This window comes from Pocillopora damicornis, chromosome 13 (assembly GCF_964200805.1).
Source record: "Pocillopora damicornis chromosome 13, jaPocDami1.2, whole genome shotgun sequence".
Classification (NCBI taxonomy): domain Eukaryota; kingdom Metazoa; phylum Cnidaria; class Anthozoa; order Scleractinia; family Pocilloporidae; genus Pocillopora; species Pocillopora damicornis.
The window spans coordinates 15,818,070-15,828,338 of record NC_142682.1 but is presented as its reverse complement, the minus strand read 5'-3'; the positions used below and the strand labels follow the sequence as shown (position 1 = coordinate 15,828,338).

General features: G+C 40.3%; 1 protein-coding gene across 2 annotated transcripts in view; it reads right to left on the bottom strand.

Annotated features, from left to right (window-relative positions):
- The window catches only part of LOC149035686 (uncharacterized), a 57,807-nt gene that overhangs the window by 36,841 nt on the left and 10,697 nt on the right, over nucleotides 1-10,269 (bottom strand). The gene's annotated exons all lie outside the window — the stretch shown is intronic.

Below are 10,269 nucleotides of genomic sequence, written 5' to 3'. Positions count from 1 at the left end.
TGCTTTGTAAAGTTACTCCAACCAAACTCAAGCCCTTAAAAAAATAAAGAGTCCTACGATCGTTTCAGGTTCATCAGGCGATGCTGAAAAAATTAATTTACCGAAAACAATTTTGTCACACTTGAAGTTCACTTCAGGTGATCAGCAATACCTGTTAAGGATCTGATCGCGATAAGATCTGATTACAGCCTCGTTTTTCCCTTCACTCCAGTATTCCAACTTATTTCATTAGAGTTTCAATACGTCGAGGCTTTGTTAACTTTTCAGGGCTTGATGTTTTTGTCCAGTCTTTCCACCGCCAGCAACTTGATAGTACGTTCCAAGCAAAGCGAAAGAGGAAGCGGCGACGTTATTATTATCAAATCACCTGCAAGGTAATCTCTGGTCCATTGCTAAATTGTTTCAGCAATGTCTTAGACGTCTTCAGTTCAACAATGTATAAAGAGTACTTGACGAAAATGTCTTAAGTTTTACAAAGACAAAAGATAGTCATTGCTGAAACCTGGATAAAAACTCTCGTTACCGGCGCTCACGAACAACGAACTTTATGTTTCACGCCCAGACAAACAACTTCTCCCTTGTCGCTGTCATGAAATATTTTCATTACTCCGGTAGCACGTGAGGCGCGGAAAATCATGAAATTTCCACAACTTTGCTCTTATAAAAACTCAGTGTTTCCCAAACTTAAACCGTTGCACAATTTCTGAACACAGATGGTTTTAATGTTTTTCATTCACTTTCATCTTGGTTGGCAGAGCGAAACTTATTGTAGGGCTTAGACTTCCTACAAAGTAAAGGATTTTCTTAATGACCTTACACCTCCATTGATATGTTCTGTCAATGAATTTCGCTGCCAGAGGTTAGACGTAATTTCTTTTCTCCTCTCAAACAATGTCTCAATGGGGTTAACCGTTCACCGAAAAACGGCCAAAAAATCAAACCTGACAATTTTTTATCGTCAATCTTAGAAAAAAAAAAAAGATGACTGTAAAAGCACACTTTCTTTGACAACTATGGTGAGAGATTAATCTTTAGCCGTATATTAGCCAAATTTTTCCCTAGCCGTTAGCCGTAAAATCCATCACCCTATTGAGACCCTCTTAATTCCCAGAGAAGGTAAAACGGAAAGAATCGGCCTACCTACTTCTATAGTCTAAAATCGTCGAGTGCACACGGCAAATGGGCAACTAAGAGAACGCCTTTATGATCACGAATGTATGGAAATGGGAAATGAAATAGTTTTTCCTGGTCTTCATCATGTGACTTGAACGGCCTCACGCGTTTGTATTGGAAATATAGACAAGAATCCTTATATAAGGGCCGTACGTGATGGTGTCAGCAGAGCCGAATAAAGGGAGACGGTCTCACAAAATGCCGAGCTGATAGAGGAGAGGAAGATAATGGAAAGCGATGATCATTATCATAAAAAACTTATTAGCTGAGTTGAAGTGGACCGGGTGAGAAAATATTTGTTTCTCGGTTATAACCCACGTATCGCGCTCGACCACGTAACATTAACTCTTGATGAATGCATGTTATCTCCTTGAGTACGCCTGACTTTGTTGATTTAATACAAAAGTCATTTTCGAATAAGCGCCAAATCAAACCCTAAAAATTCCCCTTAACTGCCCTGATACTTAAGAGACAGACATGTTTCTTCACAAGTACCTTATAAACAGCCTTCTTTTGCAAGATCAGGATCAAGTGCTTGCAATTGAAGTTCACTGAATCTTCCTCTTAGATTTAGTCACGCGGTTGAGTTATAAAAACCTCTCTATTATCAAAGCAGATAGGGACGATCACGTGGTCATTAACAAACAATTTCCTTTAGCTGAAATTCATTGCTTGATGACTTGCCAACTTACCGAATAAGTGCGCACAATGTATAAACTAATTATAATTTTAGCAAACGAAAGTCGTTCTTTGTTCACATGACAGAGTATCACTGAAAACAACCGTTAGAATGGGTGCGTTGAACAGAACAACTCATGTTTACAGCGGGGCGATGATAAATGCGTACAGACTTATACTACAGCTGACTAAAAAAAGTGCGTACGACTGAAAAACAACCGTTATTAGCGGGGGATGATAAATGCGTACAGACTAATATTACAGCTGACTGAAAAAAGTGCGTACGACTGAAAACAACCGTTAGAATGGGTGCGTGGAACAGAACAACTCATGTTTACAGCGGGGCGATGATAAATGCGTACAGACTAATATTACAGCTGACTGAAAAAAGTGCGTACGACTGAAAAACAACCGTTATTAGCGGGGGATGATAAATGCGTACAGACTAATATTACGGCTGACTGAAAAAAGTGCGTACGACTGAAAACAACCGTTAGAATGGGTGCGTGGAACAGAACAACTCATGTTTACAGCGGGGCGATGATAAATGCGTACAGACTAATATTACAGCTGACTGAAAAAAGTGCGTACGACTGAAAAACAACCGTTATTAGCGGGGGATGATAAATGCGTACAGACTAATATTACAGCTGACTGAAAAAAGTGCGTACGACTGAAAACAACCGTTAGAATGGGTGCGTTGAACAGAACAACTCATGTTTACAGCGGGGCGATGATAAATGCGTACAGACTAATATTACAGCTGACTGAAAAAAGTGCGTACGACTGAAAACAACCGTTAGAATGGGTGCGTGGAACAGAACAACTCATGTTTACAGCGGGGCGATGATAAATGCGTACAGACTAATATTACAGCTGACTGAAAAAAGTGCGTACGACTGAAAAACAACCGTTATTAGCGGGGGATGATAAATGCGTACAGACTAATATTACAGCTGACTGAAAAAAGTGCGTACGACTGAAAACAACCGTTAGAATGGGTGCGTGGAACAGAACAACTCATGTTTACAGCGGGGCGATGATAAATGCGTACAGACTAATATTACAGCTGACTGAAAAAAGTGCGTACGACTGAAAACAACCGTTATTAGCGGGGGATGATAAATGCGTACAGACTAATATTACAGCTGACTGAAAAAAGTGCGTACGACTGAAAACAACCGTTAGAATGGGTGCGTTGAACAGAACAACTCATGTTTACAGCGGGGCGATGATAAATGCGTACAGACTAATATTACAGCTGACTGAAAAAAGTGCGTACGACTGAAACTGATATTTTCAAGTGACCTAAGCTCGCCCTGGGAAAAAATAAAAACGCCTATTTGTTGACAATGTCAACAAGTTATTAAGGAAATGAGTTAAACTTCACGAATGATGGGAAAACATTTGAAAGTGAAAACAAAATTCGGAAAGCTTTTAGAGGGTTCTATGGTCCGCCGAAACACATCACTATCAGGAAACACCGCTTACTGTCTTCTTTACTGAATGGCAATCCTCTTCTGCCTAGAAAACTGATAATAAAATGAACAGGAGAGGACAACAAGGCTCGTCTGATCTTCCTTTTGCTTGTCCCTTTGTTTGCTCCATTTCTCCACATCTCCTCGTGCAGTTCGCTTTCAAAGGAAACGGAATGGCTGTCCCACTAAAAGTTAGCATTACTCTTATCTGTGAACCAATGTTAATTTGGGGGCGGTAGAACTTTAAATAGTCGGGTCCAAGACTGCTTTATTTTCAACTGGAATATTTCTTTTAATTTAGGGGTGAGTTTTTTCAGCATTCCTGGTGGGGTCGTGTATTTAAAATAATTACGTTCGTTAGCAAAACTCCAGTTCACCTAATTACGAATGCAGTGTCTATGAAACTTAAACTGTGGTATATACATTCCTAACGATCTACCTGTTTGATTTACCCGCTTTCAAATTTTAAAACAAAAATTTTGTTAATATTCATAGGCAAAGTCTATGTTTAACATGACGCCGACTGTTGCTAATTTGATACACGATTGAATTCTTTCATATTTTTGGCTGCCAGATCATTACTAGATAGACTGTTCCACGCTATTACTCCCCTCTAAAAATTTTTTTCTGCTTTCAGAAGGAAGATGTCTCCGTTTCTTCTGCTCTCGTGTTTCGAACTTCTCAAGTAAAAGGGAAACAATAAAACTGCTCCGCTTTGTTGACAATGTCAACAGCTTATTCAAAGGCATGAGGAAATTACTTAAATTACCGGAAGGATGAGAAATTAACACTAGTCAAAACAAACAGAGAAAAGCCTCTGAGTTCTGGCATGGGTAGCTCTATATTGTTCTCTACTAACATTTGATCGTGTGTATAAACTGATTTTTCATGAACATCTGAATGCTTTTTTTGTCTTTTGAGGTTTTTTTTAAATGTAGTGAAGTGTAGTGCTAAAAAACTTCACCGTATCTCTCCAATCAGGTAACACAATAGGGCTTCTCCGGCCTAGGATACTGATTATAAAATACATGAAGGAGTTTTTAGCTAAAGGACACTGGGTAAAAGTGACAATCTTTTTTTTAAAGTTTGTGTAACTGCATTTAGGCTCTGCCTCACGGTAGCGATATATGCCATGGAATCAACCGATCGTTTCAGGCCAGACACATGATTATTTACTACACCACTGTAAATGTCGGAGGGCTTTCCAGTGATGCGGAAACATTTTACCGCGAAGTTCTTTAGGTGATCATTTAAAAGTTTTGGGAGCGTCCGATTACATAGCATTAGATTCTCTTACTTAAGAAGTTCTACCTTGTTTGAAGAGTTTCTTGTTGTCTTCTCCTGATGTTCAATTTGGTCAATCGATCGAGACGTTAGCAAGAGTAAAAAGCCAGGAAGATGTCCCATCTGCTACTGTGGAGGCACCCAGATCGCAAACAGGAACTTGAAATTTTGTGACTCATCAACACAAAATTAGTGTGCTTACGAAGCACATTTTAGGTAACGAGTAGCGAAATAAATCGCGCTATTCCTTTATTACCTTATATGGAAATATTTTGCAGAAACTTTCAACTACTGAAACACTAAAGACGCGTAACGCCGGATGCAATGTAAAGGATGTCCTAAGTAATAAAGACGTTTAGTCAGAACATAGTTAGAAAAAACTAACTATGGTCAGAAAAAACCGATCACAAGAAAATCATTTAATGTTTGTGGGCTACACAAGAGTAATGCTTCTTCATCAGATCTCAGCCGTGCAAAACCCGGCGCCAATGTTAACACAGGAGGCGATTTTACTATCCTCAAATCACCTGCAATCATTCCCTGGTCCATTGCCAAATTATTTCAGTTTCAGTCTCGTGACACGTGTCACAGTAGCACAGACGAATAGTCTATCATGCCCAGACAAATAACGTCGATAGTTGATTTCCTTGCAACTTCAGGAAGTCTCGCTCATGGAAGTTACACGTGATTTCTTTTCTTGCTTAAAAAAAAAAACAAAACAAGAAAGGGAAAATGGAAAGAATCGGCCTACCTCTGTGTGAAGTCTCAAATCATCGAGTTAACACAGCAAATGGACAACTAAAAGAACGCCTTTCTGATCACGAACATGGACACCACAAAGAAATAGGAAATGGTGCCCTTTTGTCTGGTCATTACCGTATAACGAGAGATTATACACTGTATGCAGTTAAATCCACATTGAGCGGTTATCCACGAAGAATGCTGGGGAAAAGGTGATCTTTGGACCCAGGACAGGAAGTAAACAAAATGAATCAAAAAGCCTTTTTTTCCATTTAAATTCCCGTTTATCTCTTTATGAATCAAAGCTGTGAAAGTTCGTAGGCAGATCTTTTTGAAAATCCAACAACTTAACCGTTGTATGTCGCTTCGGCGGCAATTACTGTTGAACAGTTGATAATCTAAATTATTTTGTCTCCGCCATGAACAGCTCTCTGTAATTAGCCATTGTGACAAGCATCTAACAGGGGAAACGTACGCTTCAAATTGCGTGGTATACATTGAGAGGCGACGGTAATAATAAGGTAAATTTAATAGTTAGTTATAGGTTATCATTTAGAATACTATTTTTCTCATCTCTCTCGTATTCTGTTTAAACATGGATCGTGGAGATTGAACGGGGAGACAAGTCACGCAGACTATGCGCCATATTTAAGGGATTTTGTTAATAAAAGACTAACCCTCTTTTAAAATTGTTTTCAGACAGCACCATTCTGTCTCTGATCTACACCCTTCAGTTGTTGCATGATGTGTTGCAAAATGGTGTCATCATCATCAGCTTGAGCGCTGTTTATCGCAACTTGGCTTACGCCGTGATTGTACCCGAACCTGGATACGCCATGGAGATTCAATCTCCAGTGCCGTGGCCAAAAGACGGCGCAGTCAGCTTCGAAAGCAACTCCTTGAGCTACAGTAGAGAAGGGTCCATGGGAATTAGTAGAAATCTCCTTTGCTGCGTACCTGGGGAGGGGTTTGGCATCGCACGACGGCCAGGAGCTGAAAAGTCGTCTATTATAAATGCACCGTTTCAATTGGCTAAGATAATGATTGACAAATACTCACAACCTGGACCTTCAAAGGAGTAGGCCTGGCTTTTCAATTATCACCAAGGAGCCAATCTTCTCTATGGGTGCACTGTACATGAACGTGGATCCATTCCTTAGCCATACCGAGAGGGAGATCTGGAAAGTCCTTGAGAAATGTCAATTGAAGTCCTAGGTCGAGAGCCTTCCCAACAATTGTACCAGGACCTCGTGGACTGCAGAGCTACCCTGGGTCCAAGTGAGCGCCAGCTCATCTCCTTTGCACGTGCGCTTCTTCAGAAAAACAAATTTATTGTAATAGACAAGGCGTCGTCCACCGTAGAGTACAGAACGGATCGCCTCATTCAGGAAGTTGTTCGAAACTGTCTCCTTGACAGCACTGTCATTACCATTCCTCATCGTCTGAGCACGATTATTAATTACGATTGTGTGATGATGCTTGACTCCGGAAAAATCATGGAGCTGGACAAACCGAAAGTGTTATTGAAGAAGGATGCAGACTACTTCGCGCATTTGTATGGAAATCAATGCCCATCGTAATCTCTTGTACGCAGACCTCCCGCGTCTGCTCACACAAGTTGGACCTTGGTACGAAATTTAACGAATTTTATCTCATTCTATAAGAGGATGTATATATAGTTATAGAAGATAGCTAAGGGAAAACATGGTGAGTGCGAAGATTTCAATCTTCTTTGATAGCCTAATTTACTTAGGAACAAATTCTGTTTTTGACAATTAAGATTACTCGCGTAGTCAGACACTATAATAACCATGATCTTTGAAGGTTGATTTTAGGCTAAAATGCCACCAGTTAAAAAATTATAACGTCAAAGGTACCTTGAAATTTTCTTCAATAACGAATCGATTCCAATATTGAACTTCCTTCGATCTACACCAATACATTAAAATGCCAGTTTTGGTTACTATGGTAAAATAGGTTAAATATGAAATGGAGAGTAGAGTTTCGTAATTTCGTTATATGATAATAAGATCATGATCAAGCTAAGAACTGAATAAACTGTTGTCACAAGTGATTTTCCTCGTTAAACGTCCGTATTATTGATTTCAATACAAGATTCGACCTGTAGTTTTTAACGTCTTTTTTTCCGAAATAAGTGTCATTTCTGCCTCCTGCCCTTACGGCCCGTCATTTCATAGGTCGCAATGTTGTATTGTTATCTGCCACATGTACTGCAATCGCGCCTTACGTTTTGTGTACATGTTGTTATTTCCGCTGTGCTCCCTTTGCGGTGCTCGCCATAAACTCTTTAATTCCCAGAAGTGATTAACATGTAACTTCTCCCTGTAATATCTATACATTATTCAGCAAAAAGGTTACGAGAATACTCTAACATGTTAACTAAAAGTTGTTATTTTGATCTAACTCCAAACTCTCTTAAATAATTTACAAGGAAATGTGTAACAGCCAGAGGGGAGAATTAACAATCAAATCTTGGGTGTTTAAGGGTTATTAGACTGTGTTGGATGCCAAGAACCGATTATAACCTGTTGAGAAGTCAAAGCCATCTACGCAGGTCCTCTACTACACCACCATCTAAGTAAGTATTCAGCGCCGCTCGCCGACGTGATGATAGCAAGAGAATGAATTGGAAAGATATTGGTGACAGTCCATATAGGCAACATACTTTATTGAACGGAAGCATTTTGCAATGAGATAAAACTCTTTTTCATATCTATTTGATAGCTCAACCTTAATTCTAAACAATTACATTAAAGCAATGAAACTAAATGACAGCTGAACACATATTTTAAGATAATAAAAAGCAGAAGAAATCAATATGTTAGGTTGATGTTTCGTAAAGGTGGCATGGAAGGATTTTTAATCAGGAAAAATAATTGAAAGGAAATCTACTTAAAATTAGCAATTAACTATCTTAAGAAGTATTCTCCTTTTATGATGAAATTTACTGAGAAACCAACCCTTGGAAAAAAAGCCTGAATTATGAGTAGATTCTTAAAGTGCTTTCATCAGAGCATATGAGCATAACCAGTCTTAAAACTAAACGATGAACAGGAAACAACAGGATCGCACCGAAGGTGACAAAATTAAGTTATAGGACTATAATCATAGATAATAAGTCTCTTTTGAAGTTTTCAGAAATTTTCCCAAAGCCGATTACGGATCCGCTTGCCTGTATTAAATCTAATTAGAAGTAGTAAAAGTAGCTCTTCGAGATGATTATATTAGGTTTGCGATAACCCTAAACGTGCTTTCACCATAGCATAATAACCGCTCTTGTAACTAAACAATGAAAAGGAAACACTAAATTTCCTTTTTTCATCGAAAATTACCGCTGGAGGTGACGACAATAATTCATTAGGGACTGGTCCTTATTTAGCGGCCATGGAGGTGGAGGAATTTGGTTGACTCACGATAAGTTCACCTGATCTGCCCCTGAGGCTCTGTGATATTCTCGTGATCCCCTATCCTCATTGGCAGTTGATTAGCAGTCAATTTTCTGTAGTCCGCTCTTTGTACTCTGTTGGCGACGACTGAGCTCCCCCCCTCCCTTCCCTCTTGAAAACCACGTGATCCTCCCAAAATTCTCCACCCCACCCCAGGCGAAAAATAACAACTGATCCCTTGAGAAAAGGGAATGATTATACTTTTGTTTCAGCCGGAAGTTGCGTTTCCGGCTTTGCTACTGTGAGATTCTCACTTTCTTGCACTGGATGCGGCAGTTGATCAGACTTTTCGTCCTTGACTGGCCTTATACTCCCCTGTACATCAAGCCTTTCCACATCATTATCGCCAGTCTTTTTACATGCTTGCCTTGTACGTCTTTTTTTCACGATAAGGATAAGCGCCATAAGGCTAAGCGCCACCAGCACCAAGATCACTAAAGGAACTCCAATTGCAACGCCAATCATCTTACCATATAGTGGAGAAACATCGTCCGTGGAAGCTGAATCCTTTTTAGAGTGCTCTGTGACTGGAGTGGACGCTTGCACTTTTGTTAAGGTTGCCAATGATGACGCGGAGGGATTGGCCTCCGCGTCAAGTACCCTTGTACTGACACTCACATTAGCTATCACCTTGCTACACTTTTCCGATCTAAGCTCGCTGCACTGCTTGCTTTTAGGCAACCCCGGCACTTGACACTCTGGCTCAATGATATCTTCCTTGTCGTTGCAGCAAGCGGAACACGGTCTACACGAGCTAAGCATATCCTATGGGTAAGCTCCAAGCTTACAGTTCTTCCCGCACACTGCCTCAGAGGTCAAGGTGCAAGGGCTGATAGTCTCTCGATATTCTCCACAATTCATACAACTCTTGCACGCCCCGGCCTCGCTTTCAGATGAATAAGTTCTCCCTAGCTCACATGGCTTACAAACGATGGGTGTCTGTGGTGATATTACATCACCACAGTCCACGGAGAGACCCTGCCCCGCCGGACACACCAAGCAGTCCTGGCACTGAACGTGCCCCGTTACTGAATCCCGGATGGTTATACTGTTATCTGGACATGGCGAGGCGGAGACAGACATCCAGAAAACAGACATCATGATAATGTATGGTTGGCCGAAAAGTCGATAAGAAGAGGACATCGTAAATTTCAAAGCTAAAGCTTCTTGGGCTGTTCAATTCAGGGCTTGGGGTCGTGCTGAAAAAGAAAGTCATTTTGAGTCAAGTGAGCTCAAAAAGCAGCTGTTTTATTGGCAACCGATGGGTTGGTCAGAAGAACAAACGTAGGTAAGATCTGAAACATTGAGCGACGACGCGGCATAACAATTTAATAGTTGGTAGGATGTCCGCATGCAGTAGGATATGACATGATATCGATTCATCTATATTATCTGCTGGTAGAAGGAGTTGACCATGGCTGGAGCTCACAAATAATGAAACGAGAAGT